The 20635-nt window shown below is 43.0% G+C and overlaps 1 pseudogene; it reads left to right on the top strand.

The window, feature by feature from the left end:
• Positions 1–17461: 17461 nt before the first annotated feature.
• On the top strand, positions 17462–17578 carry LOC126471879 (5S ribosomal RNA; annotated as a pseudogene).
• The last annotated feature ends 3057 nt before the right edge of the window (positions 17579–20635 follow it).

Below are 20635 nucleotides of genomic sequence, written 5' to 3'. Positions count from 1 at the left end.
GAGTATCCTTTCTTAATGCGCATGTACAGAAGTTAACACGATTCTCATTATCGTTTCCATGCAGTTCTTGCTTAAAAGAGATGGGACAGGCATAAAACCTATGTCGATGGAGAATGCTTAGTATGCTTGCCCTACATGCCACGTCCTCGTGCCCTTGCGCAGAAGCTAACGTAGGGCCAACTGCAATAGCGGGAAGAACATTAATTTCTCCCTCTTCTGTCGTCACTTGTTTTCTTCTGATACGATGTCTAGGTGCTACACTACCACTTTCATGTAACTGGTTGAAGAGGTTGATAAATAATTTCCGAGACGATTGACGACTATTGGAATGTCTTGCCGCATACACCGTACAAAAGTGAACTGCATTCTTCCTACATTCTCCATACCGGTACACCGTTATCGTGTCGGCTTTTTCTGCATTGGTGCGTACCATCGTCCACTCACGATCTACTGCTTGGACTGTCAAGCACTGACCAGCAAGCCACAATGCACTCAAGGAACACAAAAGCAAAATGTAGACAAACATAACAACATCGTGCCTAGCAGCTATGCACACTGAATGGTACAAACGAGTGTCGGTATGGAATCTTTTGAAAATACGGTATTTCGTAAACGAATAGCACTGGAATCCTGCAGCAAATATCGCTGACATTATAATTTACCTTATACTTAGTCTGTTAATATCAATAGGCATTGTTCCATTTAAAAAGTGCATGTTTTCACAAAAAATACACTATCTAAGATTATTAAATCTGGTGATTGGCTAACAATACGAGACCCTGGCGACCAATCGATTCTGTGGAAACCACACATCAATAGCACTTCCCATTTCCGCAATATTTGCGGTGCAAGTTTTGGATGATTCACCTTGTGTATATAAAAAAAACATATAGTCTATGACCATTAAAATTTTATTCGAGAATTCTGTGAAAATTTTACATCAATCTGTAAACAACTTTCCGAAATTTTGTCTAACAACGTTTCTTCTTTGTATATTATGGGTATATCTATATCGTAAAATTTGTATACAGTAAAGATTTTTCTAGCTACTTTTCCTCTGTCTCCCTCCATCTCTCTCTTTTTCTCGTAATATGTGCCTGTCTAAATGTTTGTTAGAGTAATGTATAAAAATTTGAAGTAAATCAGTGAACAATTTCAAAGATTTTCGCTCTCGCCGTGTAATGTGTGTAAGTCCAGATACTTTTACTGGTGACTGAATACGGTTTGCTCAACAACACCACGACTGCATTTATTTCATCTGCAGGCTAATAATTATAGCTATTAGGAGTATACTTTTAGATTGGTTAGTACGATCAAGTACATGTTGCAAGAGCAAGCCACTAATGTCTATTTTCCTCTGGGCATGAGGTCTGGTGTTGAAGTATGGATATGCGCATGTAGAACGGTTAGTCTCTACTGACAGGTGGCGTTGTCCAGTTAGTGATGTAATTACAGCTATGCAGAAAACATCATGTCATTAAGTTTGTGGCTTGTTTATGGGGAGAGTGATGCACGGAAAAAACAACGCACACGCTGATGTCTGTAAATATTAAGGTATCACATAAAAATATCTGCACTCATACCCTTTATACCCTATATTTATTAACTGCAAATTTGTAGTTTGAGTCTGAATATTTATTATAGTATTCTAAGTACATCAGTCAAAAACTTTTCAAGATTTTTGGAAGTAACGTTAAACAATGCCTCATCTTTACACACGGCGTTTCGGATATTCCCGTTACAAGTTCTAGGACTTGTAGAATACATAATATTTCGAATAGGGATACACATCCGGAAACGTTATCCGGCGATGCTACACAGCGTCGAAGTTGTAGGCTCTGGCGCCTGTAAATCTATATGTATACAGGGTGATTCCGAGATTTGGTTGCAAAATATCTAGGATGATGGAGACAGATAAATATTTCAATTTGACACAAGGCTCTCTGGTTCAGAAACGAACAAGTCGAAAGTTACAAACGAAAATCGTCCTTATATCTCACACAGTATCTAACATAGTTAACGTAAATACACTCCTGGAAATTGAAATAAGAACACCGTGAATTCGTTGTCCCAGGAAGGGGAAACTTTATTGACACATTCCTGGGGTCAGATACATCACATGATCACACTGACAGAACCACAGGCACATAGACACAGGCAACAGAGCATGCACAATGTCGGCACTAGTACAGTGTATATCCACCTTTCGCAGCAATGCAGGCTGCTATTCTCCCATGGAGACGATCGTAGAGATGCTGGATGTAGTCCTGTGGAACGGCTTGCCATGCCATTTCCACCTGGCGCCGCAGTTGGACCAGCGTTCGTGCTGGACGTGCAGACCGCGTGAGACGATGCTTAATCCAGTCCCAAACATGCTCAATGGGGGACAGATCCGGAGATCTTGCTGGCCAGGGTAGTTGACTTACACCTTCTAGAGCACGTTGCGTGGCACGGGATACATGCGGACGTGCATTGTCCTGTTGGAACAGCAAGTTCCCTTGCCGGTCTAGGAATGGTAGAACGATGGGTTCGATGACGGTTTGGATGTACCGTGCACTATTCAGTGTTCCCTCGACGATCACCAGTGGTGTACGGCCAGTGTAGGAGATCGCTCCCCACACCATGATGCCGGGTGTTGGCCCTGTGTGCCTCGGTCGTATGCAGTCCTGATTGTGGCGCTCACCTGCACGGCGCCAAACACGCATACGACCATCATTGGCACCAAGGCAGAAGCGACTCTCATCGCTGAAGACGACACGTCTCAATTCGTCCCTCCATTCACGCCTGTCGCGACACCACTGGAGGCGGGCTGCACGATGTTGGGGCGTGAGCGGAAGACGGCCTAACGGTGTGCGGGACCGTAGCCCAGCTTCATGGAGACGGTTGCGAATGGTCCTCGCCGATACCCCAGGAGCAACAGTGTCCCTAATTTTCTGGGAAGTGGCGGTGCGGTCCCCTACGGCACTGCGCAGGATCCTACGGTCTTGGCGTGAATCCGTGCGTCGCTGCGGTCCGGTCCCAGGTCGACGGGCACGTGCACCTTCCGCCGACCACTGGCGACAACATCGATGTACTGTGGAGACCTCACGCCCCACGTGTTGAGCAATTCGGCGGTACGTCCACCCGGCCTCCCGCATGCCCACTATACGCCCTCGCTCAAAGTCCGTCAACAGCACATACGGTTCACGTCCACGCTGTCGCGGCATGCTACCAGTGTTAAAGACTGCGATGGAGCTCCGTATGCCGCGGCAAACTGGCTGACACTGACGGCGGCGGTGCACAAATGCTGCGCAGCTAGCGCCATTCGACGGCCAACACCGCGGTTCCTGGTGTGTCCACTGTGCCGTGCGTGTGATCATTGCTTGTACAGCCCTCTCGCAGTGTCCGGAGCAAGTATGGTGGGTCTGACACACCGGTGTCAATGTGTTTTTTTTTTTCCATTTCCAGGAGTGTACATATAAGGGTCTTATCTAACTTAATTGTCTGTTTTTACTTAATGTTGCTACCGTATATATAGACTGTTTGATATTACACCTGTGTAGGTGTTTTATTCATTATTTGTTACCGGTTGCTTAATTATAATTAATCTATGGATATATTTTCAAAATTAATGTACTGTAATAGATTGGAAATTTAAAACTTTGCTTGTAATACTGGTTCATGCAGACGCAAGTAGGTTCACAATCATGTAAAACTTGAGGGAAGTCCTTCAGCAACGAAGCTGGCTTGGCGGAATAGAAAATGCGTATCTGGCGGTCGAACTGCGGGGCTTCTTTGTGCCAAGAGTCAGTCGGCGGCTAGAAGGCAAAGTGTTCGCGTCTTGTGAAATGAACGAGACAAGAAGAACAGATTATAGAACACAGCTCGGATGTGGAAGTAATTTAGCTTATTACTCATGCCGCACTTCGACTGGCATCGTACTACGAAACTACGACGCTACGAAGAGACTTTATAGAGCTAGTTACATATCAAGAGCCATGGAAACTTCTGCCGACTTTATTGAATAGCCACAGCAGATCGACGCTGCCACCATCTTCATCTCAAATTATCAGTTAATTACTGTGTAACCGCGTGGACCAGTTATTCAATTTCTTTTTTAATAATAAGTTTGTATTCTGTAAACATCATGTTGAGTACCCATATTTTATCCTTAGTCATTTACGTAGACAGAGTCCTATCCCAAGTGCTACGATATTTCCAAGGATCCTATTTTATTGAACTGAAAAGCAATTACGTTCCTTAACTAAAGATAATAAATTTTGTTAGTAGTGACATACGTAATTATTGAATGTCCCTTTTGTTGGAAATAATCTACGTAATTTTCACAAAAAGACAGTTTAAAGATTCTTCTCACTGAAATAGCAGAAGAGTATTACAGTTGCTTGCAAAAACTGCGCAGCTACACAATATTAGATTTGAATGGCCAATGCCAGGATTAAGTATTGTGCAGGTTTGGAAATAACAATGTTTATAATTTCATGTATCTATAGTTAATTGTGTTTCTCATATTGTGTTGTACTAAAATGTTCAGCGCACATCAGGGTAAACTGATAGACTAGTTTCTTGGTCTCCATGATAATAGTTCAGCCAGTTTTAAATTTCATATTACAATAACAGTACTCAAGAAGTACAACTACGGTTCTTATAACTTATGTGGACGATAGTAAACAAATAGCTACAACAATTCCAACTATCTTAGATCCAGGAATTACATGTCCAATTTGAGCTACATAGTATAAGGACGTGAACATTCTTTCAGAATACAAATAATAATCAGTACAAATGATACAATTATCTTAAAAAGATTTCAGTGACAGAATTTTCCAATAATTAAGCTGACAAAGGAACCTTATATCTAAGTTAGTAGTGGTCCACCACAAATAAGTCATCTACTTGTAATGTTCATTACCTTGCTGCTTTATTATGCAGATAGTGAGTACTACTATGAGCCGGTTGTTGACAAAATGTCTTGAAATTCCTTGTGAGTTATTCATGTGTCTAGTAAACATGGGTATTAAAATACACTTGTGCAATAGATAAGATGTGTTTCACAGTAGCGAAGATGAACAACCTAACTCCTCAGGTATGCATTTTAGAGCTCATGTATACTGGACGTTTTTTTTTCTTGTTTTGGTCCATACTACTACCTCTGTTCTATACCCTATACTCTCAGCAACAATAGAAGCGGTGCATGAACTTCAGTGTCTAAGGTATCAGAACGATTATCGCTTGTAACTTTCGATTCGTTCGTTTACGAACCAGGGACACTAACCTAACCTCAGACTGACACATTTATCCGTCTCCACCATCCTGAAAAGATGTACATGTGTGTAGAGGCGTGGACATTATATAGCAATGTTGGATGACATTTCCGGACATGGGCTCCTATTCAAAATACACTCCTGGAAATGGAACAAAGAACACATTGACACCGGTGTGTCAGACCCACCATACTTGCTCCGGACACTGCGAGAGGGCTGTACAAGCAACGATCACACGCACGGCACAGCGGACACACCAGGGACCGCGGTGTTGGCCGTCGAATGGCGCTAGCTGCGCAGCATTTGTGCACCGCCGCCGTCAGTGTCAGCCAGTTTGCCGTGGCATAAGGAGCTCCATCGCAGTCTTTAACACTGGTAGCATGCTGCGACAGCGTGGACGTGAACCGTATGTGCAGTTGACGGACTTTGAGCGAGGGCGTATAGTGGGCATGCGGGAGGCCGGGTGGACGTACCGCCGAATTGCTCAACACGTGGGGCGTGAGGTCTCCACAGTACATCGATGTTGTCGCCAGTGGTCGGCGGAAGGTGCACGTGCCCGTCGACCTGGGACCGGACCGCAGCGACGCACGGATGCACGCCAAGACCGTAGGATCCTACGCAGTGCCGTAGGGGACCGCACCGCCACTTCCCAGCAAATTAGGGACACTGTTGCTCCTGGGGTATCGGCGAGGACCATTCGCAACCGTCTCCATGACGCTGGGCTACGGTCCCGCACACCGTTAGGCCGTCTTCCGCTCACGCCCCAACATCGTGCAGCCCGCCTCCAGTGGTGTCGCGACAGGCGTGAATGGAGGGACGAATGGAGACGTGTCGTCTTCAGCGATGAGAGTCGCTTCTGCCTTGGTGCCAATGATGGTCGTATGCGTGTTTGGCGCCGTGCAGGTGAGCGCCACAATCAGGACTGCATACGACCGAGGCACACAGGGCCAACACCCAGCATTATGGTGTGGGGAGCGATCTCCTACACTGGCCGTACACCACTGGTGATCGTCGAGGGACACTGAATAGTGCACGGTACATCCAAACCGTCATCGAACCCATCGTTCTACCATTCCTAGACCGGCAAGGGAACTTGCTGTTCCAACAGGACAATGCACGTCCGCATGTATCCCGTGCCACGCAACGTGCTCTAGAAGGTGTAAGTCAACTACCCTGGCCAGCAAGATCTCCGGATCTGTCCCCCATTGAGCATGTTTGGGACTGGATGAAGCGTCGTCTCACGCGGTCTGCACGTCCAGCACGAACGCTGGTCCAACTGAGGCGCCAGGTGGAAATGGCATGGCAAGCCGTTCCACAGGACTACATCCAGCATCTCTACGATCGTCTCCATGGGAGAATAGCAGCCTGCATTGCTGCGAAAGGTGGATATACACTGTACTAGTGCCGACATTGTGCATGCTCTGTTGCCTGTGTCTATGTGCATGTGGTTCTGTCAGTGTGCTCATGTGATGTATCTGACCCCAGGAATGTGTCAATAAAGTTTCCCCTTCCTGGGACAATGAATTCACGGTGTTCTTATTTCAATTTCCAGGAGTGTATTATGTACTCACCCGCCTCTACAGATCCTCCAAGTTTGTAACGGGAATTTCCGAACACCCTATATAGTAATACATTTACATATATTAAAACTATGTACCCTACATCCATATATATATATATATATATATATATATATATATATATATATATATATATATATATATATACTATGTGATCAAAAGTATAAAGTATACGGACACATGGCTGAAAATGACTTACAATTTCGTGGCGCCCTCCATCTGCAATGCTGGAATTCAATATGGTGTTGGACCGCCCTTAGCCTTGTGATATCTTTCACCACTCTCGCAAGCATACGTTCAATCAGGTGCTGGAAGGTTTCTTGGGGAATGCCAGCCCATTCTTCATAGAGTGTTGCACTACGGAGAGGTAACGATGTCGGTCGGTGAGGTCTGGCACGAAGTCGGCCTTCCGAAACATCCCAAAGGTGTTCCGCAGGATTCAGGTCAGGGCTCTGTGCAGGCTAGTCCTTTACAGGGATGTTATTGTCGTGTAACCACTCCATCACAGGCCGCGCATTATGAACAGGTGCTCGATCGTGTTGAAAGATACAATCGCCATCCCCGAATCGCTCTTCATCGGTAGGAAGCAAGAAGGTGCTTAAAACGTCAGTGTAAGCCTGTGCTGTGATAGTGCCACGCAAAACAAAATGATTCAAATGGCTCTGAGCACTATGGGACTTACCATCTGAGGTCATCAGTCCCCTAGAACTTAGAACTACTTTAACCTAACTAACCTAAGGACATCACACACATCCACGAACGAACAACTTAATTTGGAAAGAACACTTAGGAAATGTAGCGGGGAAGGCTAACCAAAGATTGCGTTTTATTTGCAGGACACTTAGAAAATGTAACAGATCTACTAAGGAGACTGCCTACAGTACACTTGTTCGCCCTCTTTTAGTACACCGCTGCGCGGTGTGGGATCCGTACCAGATAGTGCTGACGGAGTACATCGGAAAAGATCGAAGAAAGGCAGCACGTTTTGTATTATCACGAAACATGGGAGAGAGTGTCACAGAAATGACACTGGATTTGGGCTGGAAATCATTAAAAGAAAGACGTTTTTCGTTGCGACAGAACCTTCTCACGAAATTCCAATCACCAAATTTCGCCTCCGAATGCGAAAATATTTTGTTGATAGCGACCTAAACAGGATGGAACGATCACCACGATAAAATAAGGGAAATCAGAGCTCGTACGGGAAGATATAGGTGTTCATTCGTTCCGCGCGCTACACGAGATTGGAATAATAGAGAATTGTGAAGGTGGTTCGATGAACACTCTGCCAGTCACTTAAACTTGATTTGCCGAGTTTCGATGTAGATGTAGATGCCCAAGGCAAGATGCGAACCTGCGACCGTAGCAGTCTCGCGGTTCCGGACTAAAGTGCCTAGAACCGCTCGGACACCGCGGATGGCCCACGCAATACAACAAGTAGTGCAAGCCCCCACCGTGAAAAAGACGACCACATCATAACACCACCGCCTCCGAATTTAAATGTTGCTAGTACACACGCTGGCAGATGAAGTTCACCGGGCATTCTCCATACAGACGTACATACATACATAATGACTACTGAGGTCTCTGATACGGAGTACCTGGCAGTAGGTGGCAACACAATGCACCTAATATGAAAAACGTATGTTTTTGGGAGTGTCCGGGTAGTTTTGATCACATAGTATATATATATAGTTGATGTAAACTGATTAAGAATTTTTCTAGATTAGTGGTATAAATATTGATAGATATAGGATATGTATTTTTTTTTAATGAAGTCTATGTCTGTCGAAAAGTTTAAATGTAAAAATTTAAAGTACGCTGGTCAGGAACATTTTGAGGTTTGGCTAATCATGTTTTGCCTTCATGTATTATATGTATTTATGTACCACGTATATTAGACATATACATGGTACATTTATTAGTGTGTAAACTTTGTGGTATATCAGTCAAGAACTTTTCTACATTTTTGCTAACAACCTTTCCCAATTATTTAGTACATTTACATCTAAATAAGATATATATATTAAAAATATGTGGCCTATTCCTTCTCTATATTTCTGAGAGTAGCTTGCAAAGATCTGAAGGAAATTGGTCAAGAACTTCTCGAGTTATTTTGGTATCAGCGTTTCGCTGTTATATAGTACATACATATTTATATTCCACATATATTAATCAACGAGCACTAACTTATTTTGGGTTACATAAGACACCAATTAAGGGCAACATTTTCCCATCCTACAGGAGGCTATCAATGTTGCAATATGTATTTATTTTAAGTGTTTGTTTTCGAATGTGAGAGTAGTTTAATGGTGCTCACTGACAGTATAACTAAAAATGTAACGTTTTGAGCATATAGTGTGTCCAAAAATGTATAAGTCAATATACAGTTTTTCTCTGCTGAGAAGTATTAAAAGCAACAGTGGTCAAAACACGGACAATGTAGTTTGTACAAACTAGAAACATAAAATCTGTACTTGAATATACAGTCTGCTCTAAATTTCTGTTCACTTTTCAGTCTAATACTCCATAATAAATTAGTGTCCTTGACGAAAAGTCTCAAAAACAGAAACAAAAATACTTGCACTACTTTGTGTGTATTGAAAACTATCAAGAAACACTCTTCAATTGGAGAAAATACTGTCGTTTACAGACGACGTTTACTCCTCGCACGCAAAATGGTAGATTCTGAATAACTGTTACACTGATAGTGACAGGCTCCACATTCATAGGAGTTTGTGTTCACGTGTAAACAAATAGACATAGTACATAGAACTAATAAAGAAGTAGCCATAAATTTACTTTAACAAAGTATTTTGAATGAATTACTTCAGTTACTGCATGCCAATGTTGCGAAATGAAATTTAGACACACTTTGAATTATGGTGTCAGGTAGTAGCAACCCAGTGCAAAATATGCCCTTGAGCATAAAAGTTATATTTTTTATTTCCAGTAATACGAGTACAGTAGTATCGACTCTGTGTAGAATCCAATGAATACTAACAAGTGGATTGAGTTTCCTACTGGTCACTCATTTGTGAATTAATTCGACTTACTGCAAATATTCCCGTTCAACCCGTCTCGTGCTTCCTAAGATGCAACTACGATGAAATGGAGTTGCTCAAATTGTAGATCTTGATGTGCAGAAACCAACGAATACCTACTAGACGATTGATGAATTTCTTTCAATTTTCTTATCTTGGAGTTGCTGGTAGCCTGAAACTGGGTTCAAATGGCTCAAATGGCTCTGAGCACTATGGGACTTAACATGTAAGGTAATTAGTCCCCTAGAACTTAGAACTACTTAAACCGAACTAACCTATGGACATCACACACATCCATGCCCGAGGCAGGATTCGAACCTGCGAATGTAGCAGTCCTGAAATGGGGCCTTCAGCCCATCACACGTATCACGTCCCAACATTTCGGGTCCGTGTGCCCAATCACCTTATAAGTCACGTCATCCTGAGTAAAATGATTACCAACTTGTATGAAAGAGCCTTCCAGTTGCTCATTTATGTATTTTTGTTCATGTTCTCACCGTGGCTGTGGAGACCGCTACCCAAGCCCCATATGCATCTCTGACACTCTTGACTGATCTTTGGTCTTTTGAATAATAGTAGATTATTTAGTAAATGGTGCTGGGCTTGTGCATTTGCTCTGCTCTAACGAAGGCAGATAACATAGACGAGCATAGGCAGTTAGCTGAATTGAGGGAGGGTTAGACCTTTTCCAGGATATTAGTAGCCATCGTTGATCTTAATGTTGTTATCCTAGAGGATGTGTCAAAATTTGTGGACAACCTGTTTCCAGCTGCGAAGCCGAGTTGCTGTTGAGAGGGGAAGTTGTTACATATGGCTAAGTTACGTTTAGTAGGAGATACGAAATCAATGTGACATATCATGAGGAGATAAAAAATGCCACAACTGAGGAGGAGAGAGAACGCGTGTCAGTGAATCATTTTGTCTGATTCACAGTAATTTAATATAGTTTCTGTTTCTCGCGTATTTTCACGAGGAAGTGAATTGTACGTGTGTATTTTACTTTGTAGATTAGTATTTACTAACTTAGTCTAAGAGGTAGCGTATTTATTTCCTGCACAGCTTTTTGTGCAAGCAGAATTTCTAGCAAAAATTAACTGTTCATGCATCCATTTTCAGTAGAGAAATTTATCTCTGCTTTAAGAGCTAATGGATCTTGAGGTCTTATGTTCAAGTGAGAAGTCTGCACAACAGGTTTCGGTGGTCATTTATTCTCTTCGTTTACATTTTGGATACAATTCTGTCGCTTGACTAGAGATCCATACCGAAAGATTGGAAAGTTGCGCAGTTCGTACCAATATTCAATAAAGGAAATAGTAGTAACCCGCTGAGTTACAGACGCATATCACTGTCGTCAATCTGCAGTGGGATTTTGGAACATACATTATGTTAGAACATTACGAGTTACCTCTAAAGTAATGGTTTATTGAAAAACAGTCAGGAAACGCAGTTCTAGTGAAAGACAACTAGCTCTTTGATCACACGAAGCAATGAGTGTTATTGACAGGGTATCTCAAACTAATTCCCTCTTTCTAGATTTCCAGAAGGTTTTTGACACGCTTCCTCACAAGAAACTTCTAATCAAATTGCCTATGAAGTATTGATTCAGCTTATAACACACCGTCTTCCTCTCTGGGTGGTGGCCTAATTAAAGAATTACAGTGTTGTAATGGTCTGATATTAATTTGGGATAAGGCATCGAATCCGAAGTGAAAGTATTGCCCAGAAGAAGTCAAATGCTGTCATAACTTGAATATTATTGTGCAATTTACTTTGCTCAATGACGATCAGCAGAGATTAAAATTATTCAAAATAAGACGCAAACTAGCTAGTGAAATTTTGGTTCGAAATGATAAATTAATTTTGAATCTGTTTGGAAATTGCTGTAAACGAATGATCGCCAGCTCACTTGGTGTGAGCGAAATCATTTAAAACTCTTGACTTTTAAATTAAATCACGTTACTACTGTTGCGTGTTGGTAGACATGGAGGTCGTAAATGTACCGACTCCCGCTCATTATCAAAACACAATGATCACACAGAAAAATTTGAGTCATAGACAAAATCAAACTTAAAAATATGTCATAAAATTAATTACTAGTTCTTTACACTACCAGTTACGTAACAATTGAACTACGTTTCTCACTGTAATTGTAACTGCTATTAAACTGTTTTACAAAAGTAATCTTTTCGAAAAGAATAATTTTTAATATTTCAGTTGGCTTCTCTACAATAATAACTGGTTTTTAAAATGATTACGGACTTCGCTACTTTGAATTACAGTTACTTCTCATACAAAACTGTCTGAATATGAAATATCATTAAATATACTGCTTCATCAAATTACTTGTCAATAATAGGCACTTAATTTGAAAGTCCAAAAAACTAACTTTTTGTTACGTGAATTACTTCTCACACAAAACTGTCTGAACAAGAAATATTGTTAAGTTTACTGCTTTGTCAAATCATTTGTCAACAAGCAGTACATATTTAGCAAGTCCAAAAATACTAACTTTTATGTTCACTTTCATTTAAGCTATCAATCAGTTCGGTAAACTACATTCTACTTATCATTTACATCCAGTTCATTAATGACACACTCGGTTAATTACGGATACGGAGAGGTCCCAGTCAGGTAGTTCTTACTGAGGATTACTCACCTGAATGCACATAAGTTGCTAAAGAAGTTGTTATTGGACGGTTCGAAACTAACACTGGCAAGCCTTTTACAATTCTAATTGATAAACTGGTCTGGTCTTACTTCATAGATGTACGGTCGGTGCGGCGAGGTCCATTACACCACAATCACGTACGGCCACAGGCTCTTCACCACAATTAACTTTCGGCGTCCAGCACACTTCTTAAACGCAGGTTAACCTTGATGCTTTGCGCTGTGCTCGTTTACTTCCCCACATTATGCCTGGCTATACCGTACGTGGGACCCTGCAGTGAAATAAGTCTTGCGTCCTCTCGTAGCAGAATTTCCTCCTTTGCGTCCGACCCACTCACTCGCTCACCTGACTGACACTGCCAGAGCGCGCCGTGCTCGTGCGCCCAGCGACAGTACGACAGTAACAATAACCCCTTTGGTTTACATGACGATAGTCCCTGACTTGGCCAGTCTACTACAGTTCTTTACATTCTCTTTCATTGGTTATTTTGCACACGGGAAATTATTAAAACATATATACATCACAATAATATACACAACATATTTATACACTTAATGTAAATGTACATAGTTAATAAAGCAGGAAAAGATTTATATGCGGGCAATGTGTCGTTGTGTTACAATCTCTTCGACTCGATCCGAGATTTCCTCTCAGAAAGGCCACAGTATAAAGTCATGTAAAGAGTTGTATCGGCCTGGTGGCCATTTCCTTCGCACATCAGGTAGGCCGTGCGGGCATCCACCCTTCGAGGAGGACGTGCGTTAACAGCTCTCATCAAAACAGAGATAATAGGGTGTTTAACGCATGAGCTACGTCCAACGTTGCGCTGAAACCGATACGGGAGAGGCAGGCGCCTATTGCTGCTTACGCTCCGACCCGTTCCTCAGTCTTCGTAAAGTGTCGTGTCAGCTTTCACCGAACAAGGTTATTTTCACTGTATGGCCTGGGCTGTTTTCCACGGAGCTACGCGTCGCCTCCGAAGGTCTGGGGGCGCCAACCTCGTCGACATCAGTGTGGCCGTCGCAGCAGAGTGTGCTGTCGGGAGGGCGCTATTTTTCTACGTCAAATCACACGGCTTCGGGGCGCCAAGCGGATATTCATCCGCTCCCGACTATTTAGGCACTGCCGGACCGTGGCAAGTCCGTTACGTCCTACGTTTCATGTCGATAGTACCAGCAATTCCGCCTGCCGCATCTGCTGTTCTGTTCCACTGCTACAAGTTGGCAGTGCTAGCAGTTTCGTCTCAGAGCTCCATGCCGGCCCAATTCCTCCTCGTCTGCAACAGCAGCACGTCAGCCGTCACACACCAATAGCACCGACCCAGAAACGGCCCGAGTCATCGCTTGGCCGGCTCCCACGACTCTAGGGTTCGTTGTACAGACACAATACAGACAACATCACAGGGAAGATATTTCTGTTGTACGTAGTTACGTGGATATTCATCCAAGTTCATTATAACTGAATGTCTTTTAGTTAATTAATTTTTTTTAACTGTCCTTGATCGGTTCTGCGTAGGAGTATACTTTAAGAAGATCAAAACCAGATTGCAAAACGATATTACAAAAAGGTTGTTGCTACTGACCGTATAGCGGAGATGCTAAGTTTGGCTGCAGCTGGCGGTGTCTGTGGTCATGTGTGTTGCGTTTACTTGTGTGTGTGTGAGTGGATTTTCCATTGTCTGAAATTTCAAAACGACTTAGACACGATAGCTGAATGGTGCGAAAAGTGGAAATTGTCGCTCAGTAAGGAAGAGTGTGAGGTTATCCACCGTTAAATTTCGATTACACGATAAATCAGACAAATTTAAAAATTCCTAGTAATAACAGTTACGAACAACTTAAACTGGAAAGATCACATAGATAATGTTGTGGGCAAGGTAAACCAAAGACTGGTAGAAAGCTTATATGATGATGCAGGTCTATTAAAGAGACTGCTTAACTACACTTGTTCGTCTTATGCCAGAGTACTGATATGCTGCTTGGGATCCTTAGCAGATGGGATTCACAGACGACATCAAAGAAGTTCAAAGAACGGTAACCCGTTTGGTAGTATTTCGAAATCAGGGAGAGAATGTCACGGATATGATTAGCCAGTTGGGATGTCAGTCATTAAAACGAAGGCATTTCTCGTTCCGGCGAGATCTTTTCACGAAATCACACCATGTATACAAAGATTTAGCTGTTCATCTTTCTCACACACTGTTAGAGCGTGGAACGGTAGAAAATTAGTCTGAATGTGATTCTAAGAACCCACTGCCAGACACTTAAAGTGTGAATTGCAGAGTAGTTGTGTTGGTGAACATCTACATTCCAGCCTCAGTAGCGCCACAGTCGGGTAATTTTCGCTTTTCTGGGGCTCTGTAAGTACATCCTCAGTTACTACTCAGAATTTTATTTGTATTTTTGAGATCATTCTCATTTTTTACAGAGTGTGTTGTCGATAGGGGCTGTGGTTGTTATCGGGAGACACACGGAGAACAGTTTGCTGTCGTAGCGGCCCTTTATAAGTTAGAGGGCCCGCACAACAGACAAGCAAGGTGGGCTGCTGACCTCCCTTCAAGAACTCATATCGAGTCATTCTCAGTGAATGTAAACATCAACAGACTTTCCACATAAACATGGCTCTACTTCGTGAAAACCTATATGACAGAGATCCATCAATTGGAACTAATGTAACCAATTGTAGCACTCCGCAGAATCGATGTCATACGAACACCAGCAGAGTCAGACCGGCAGTGTGTGCCTACAGATAGGACAGCTCTGGCCAATACCTAGGCCTGCTCTAGCCCAGTAGACACTCGCCATAACCTTCTTTTTCTGGTTGGGCATAACACTACTTCGGAATTGTGTAGGGTAATATTTTGGTTGTAATTATTTTTTTTTTTCGTTGTCTTGTACCTTCATTTGACTTTTCCACCACAAGAATTAGTGTGTATCTTGTTGTTCTTGAGTTTGGAAATTAGTGCACGCTGAGGAGGCGTTTTAGTTAAATTGCGTGTGTTCAGATTTGATCATTAGTTCTTTAATGCTGATCGCAGGACACTACAATACGTGGGAAGCGGCTACTAGACTAGTTTATTACCTGTGGAGCGCACACGAATTTCTTTAGGTTTGAGAATCCCTTCCCCCTCCCACCCCCCCCCCCCCCCCCCACCCTCCCACCAAGACACGAACTGCTTGGGAAAATATAAGAATGCTCGTCCTCGCTGATTGGATACAGAGAAGGTTAATATGCAAGAGCATCCAAGAAAAGATCCCAGAATTATTATCGCGTGTTGACGGTTATAATGTCTTGTTAGTACTGGGAACAGAAAGTTGGTTGGAACCGGAAGTGACCAGCAACGAAATCTTAGATTAGTCGTCAATGATGGCGGCGTATTTATTGCAGTAAGGAATTTGGTAATATCTAGCGAGATTATCACGGATTCCGTATATAAATTATGTTGGGTGAATCTGAGCGTCAATAGTTGTTAAAAATGGTAATAGCATGTATTTACAGACCAACTGGGTGAGAATCTGTAGTGGTAGAGCGTTTCAGAGCGAACGTGTAGATTACCGTTATTAATTTTCCTGATCAGAGCTTATGTGAAGTTTGGAAGGTAGGAGACGAGGTACTGGCGGGAAGTAAAGCTGTGAGGAGAGGTCGTGAGTCGTGCTTGGGTAACTCAGTTGGTAGAGCACTTGCCCGCGAAAGGTAAAGTTCCCGATTTCGAGTCTCGGTCCGGCATACAGTTTTAATCTGCCACGAAGTTTCATATCACCGCACACTCCGCTGCAGAGTGAAAATCTCATTTTGCAGAGTGTTATTAAAAACTCATGTATCAACAGTTCTATAAGGTATTTGCTAACGGACACCACATTGCTGTGATTACTGTAGAGTTTAGGTTCAAATGGCTCTGAGCTCTATGGGACTCAACTGCTGAGGTCATTAGTCCCCTAGAACTTAGAACTAGTTAAACCTAACTAACCTAAGGACATCACAAACATCCATGCCCGAGGCAGGATTCGAACCTGCGCCCGTAGCGGTCTTGCGGTTCCAGACTGCAGCGCCTTTAACCGCACGGCCACTTCGGCTGGCCTGTAGAGTTTTGTTCAGGATCCTCAACCGATAGGTTCAACGAAGGGGCAGCTCGTTTAGAAATAGGGGGCAGGGTGCTGCTATGGATACGATTCGTTGTTGGGGTGGTAATCATCAAAGGTGTGGGTGAGATCTTTCAATCTCTCACTTAACACTACGATCGCGAGAGTACTTTGTGACTCCGATCTACATTCGGAGAGATGGCCAAATGATACAAAATCGTACTGAATTTATAAAGTGTTTATACCTTCTCTCTGCTGCTGTCTATATCCCACACTATGAAACAGTACTTGTGTCATATAACGTAGACAGTGTAATAGGGTTCACGGTATGTCCACATGTATATAGTACACGCGAGGTAATGGAGGGGGTGGTTTAGCAATGATACAGAAGTTGAAAAACATGCTCCAATGTCGTTAGCTGATAGCTACACGAGATTGACGCGATGAGATACTTTGTTGATGTGACACGTCGTCGAGAGCAATGTGTTGGAACTCGAGTAACTGGTTAAAATGCGTTGAAATTACGGTAAAACCTGGTAAAATTGCGAAAACTGAGAGAAAATACGTAAAATCGAGGAAAATACAACAAAAATCGTTGTAATAGAGCTCAAACATCGGCAGTTTACTCGTTCATCATCGACAACAATATCGTAGACTGGATTCGTAGTTTTACTTAGTTTGATGTAAAGAAATAATGAGGAGGAAGGGGATACGTATTGTAGCTTGCTGTCGGGATTAAAAATGACTATGTTTCTTTTCCGACATGTGAATAGAAATCATTAAGGCCGCCGTCCTGTACTGATATTTTTGCGTCTGAAACGTACGTAATGTCACCGGCCTTACCGCAGTGGTAACACCGGTTCCCATCAGATCACCGAAATTAAGCGCTGTCGGGCTGGGTAGCAGTTGGATGGGTGACCATCCGATCTGCCGAGCGCTGGTGGCAAGTGAGGTGCACTCAGCCCTTGTGAAGCAAACTGAGGAGCTACTTGATTGAGAGGTAGCGGCTCCGGTCTCGTAAACTGACATACGGCCGGGAGATCGGTGTGCTGACCACATGCTCTTGTAACGCCGGAAATGCATATCCTCCTATCTCCATCTATTGTACTATAAATTTTTTCCTTATTTTGTTACCTGAAGATATGACATTTCTGTGTCTTTATATATTGTAATTGTAATTGTCGATGTATAATTTGTTTGTTTTGTAAATATTATTTGTATTTCTACGCTGGGTCTTGCCTAGGGAAAACTATGCTATCGAATGATTACATCGATGGGTCGTGTGGAGAACCAAAGTGTTTACGATCTTGGATAGTGTTAACTCCGTCGCGTGGAGCGCGGGCAGGGCGCAGTGTGGCTGGAGTAGGGCGGTGGAGATGGTGTGTTGAGTGGCGCTCCCGCGAGTTGCCTCGCTTTCGGGGTTTGGCAGCATGTAATTGCGCTCGACTTGCTATGATAGTTTCTGGCACGGTGTCGCGGACGGGAAGCATTGGCTGGTACACAACAAGGGCCCGTTTCGCCTGGTGACCGTGTCGATAAGAAGGCGCGCCAACATCCAGCTTCTGCAATAGCGATGGCCGACAATAAGTGATTGTCGCCACCTCCTCGATCGACAACATCAAACCTTCACAACCAACAGGAAAGACTGAAAGCACGTAAAGTTTTAGAACTGTATGACAGACCTCAGCTTTTCAAACTGTTCCATTTGCATCATTAAAATACGGCAACTTAGCATGAACCTTTGTTGCTCATTGTCCCAGTTGCATTACCAAGCAGGGTCCCTTCCTTTTCCGAATTGGGCCCGAGTGTCATTGAAATTCAAACGCCAGCATTAAAGTAATATCATTCCATTTCACTGCTCTAATTTAAAAGTTCAGTTAAAGTATTCATAGCTGGCTACAATAACCAAACAGACCTATATTTAGATTACACAAGCACAAATTAAGAGTGCGAGTTTTGTTACCATATTTTAGCTTACCTGTGACTGCAGCTCAGCTTGGTACGTACTAAATTTTATTACTGTTAATTGTTCAAAATCATTTAATTCAAGTTCAAAGTTAAATCTCTTATTTCTATATTGCGTAGACTCAAGTTGCTTTTGAGATGACTGTTGAGGTAGCCCAAGTCTAACCTTGTTTTACTTAATTTCGTAGTGCTTCAGAAACAAAGTTCACTATTAATTTCAGTCACTAAATTAACTTTCAATTATCCGGTTTTATGAATTCTTTTGCTAAATTAGGTCAGAGTGTAGCGAAATTTATTACTTCTGACAAACATTCAGTTTTCACACAACACGTGTCAACCTTCAGTTGCCACGCTTTTAGTGCTAATTATATGTGCAATAACCTTTCTTTTTCAGTTATTATAGTAGTTGTCCCCAAATCTCAAATATCTAATTAACGCCAATTAATTGTTAACGTAACGACCGCACGTTTGCTTTCTTTATTAACTTTACCCTTTTTCAAAATTAGTCTCCACCAATTTCATTTGCATTTTTCGTTTCATTTAGATGTAACCATTCCTCTCTCTTTACCGACAGATTAACTTCGGTGACGATTGCTTTTCCCAAATTTCCATTAGGTACACGCGGTTTAATTTTTCACTGTCATTACGGTCGATAAGTGAGGGGGAGGTTACTCTCTCCGTATCCGCCTCCAGTGACGTCTGTGGGCTGAGCATGACACGGCTGCCGCTCGGTACCGTTGGGCCTCCATGGCCTGTTCGGACAGAGTTTAGTTTAGTTTAGTTTTAGAAATGTGTGTAATACCCACACTCCTGACAGTTTATGTACAAGACTGCCACAGACAGTAATTCTGAACGCTCGAAGGCTAGGAGAGCGCGGGCTACGTAAGGCTGCTGGAAGCGGCCGGTGGCTGCGAGGGTAGTCGGCTATGGCGTATTGAATAGCGAACGCCCGTAGCGACCAAACAGCCGCTGGTCACGGCGCACCTGCCCCTCTGGCAAGTGCAATCCCTGGAACTCTCTCTTCCCACCACGTGGCGTAGTTGAGGGGCGTAGCATGCTGTTGGCCGTTCTTCTACTACAGTTATCTATGCGCTGTAATTGACGATTAGTCAAGTATATCGGTAATGGTCCAGGGGATGGCATTTCCTAGAAATATGTTTGATTTCTGCAGACCTGAAAAGGTATATCATGCCAACCCGACGCCAACTAAAGCAGAGCTTCTCCAGCAAATGGACTCTTTGTGTACCATCAGGGTTAGCGTCAAACAGATTTTAGAAAGCAGTCACTATCTATAGGAGGGTCCAACTGCAGATCAGATCAGTATATCGCTGCCAACCCAGCATCAACTAATGCAGAGCAGCTGCAGTGGATGGCCTTCTGTGTACCATCAGCGACAGGTTAGAACTGGCTTGGAAAACCGGTGTCCCTACATACCTTTGGAAGAGGGGTGGGGAGAGAAGGGGAGATAGGAGGGGAGATAATGCTGGTTCTAAACTGCTTGTCTGTACCCACATATCAAGATAACACACGTGCAGCTACCGCCACTCTCTCCTGATGGGGTCTTTTGGGATCGTTTTTTTTGCGTTAATTGTGTCATTACACTGATTTTTGTTAATTTCCAGTGTGTGTGTTGCATTATTATCCATTGTTTACGAGTGGTGGTTTTTTCACTACAATCTCGATGTGTAATTTTCCGTCTGTTGTGGTAGTATGTATTGGCCTTCCTACACTTATCTGCTAGTTTGTTGACCTACCCCTTCTCACCACATATCTGTGTACAAGTTTATCAGTAGCTATTTGACTTGTAATACAATAGGAGGCTATCCATCTAGCAGCAACTATATGGCAGTTCCCCGCCAATTTCAAGTGGTGTTGTGAACTAGGGCACACAACAAGGTGAACATATACACACACGTGATTGGAAAGGGGAATAAAATCCTTTTCAAGCGTTCCCAGTCAAGTCCCACACACCAAGGCGAGCATCTCTAGTTCATTCAGTCTTGGGTAGTGTAGTAGGACGAAGCTGTCTCCAACACTG

This window comes from Schistocerca serialis, chromosome 3 (genome assembly GCF_023864345.2).
Source record: "Schistocerca serialis cubense isolate TAMUIC-IGC-003099 chromosome 3, iqSchSeri2.2, whole genome shotgun sequence".
NCBI lineage: Eukaryota > Metazoa > Arthropoda > Insecta > Orthoptera > Acrididae > Schistocerca > Schistocerca serialis.
The sequence above is the reverse complement of the archived record's forward strand: the minus strand, read 5'-3'. Positions and strand labels throughout refer to the sequence as shown.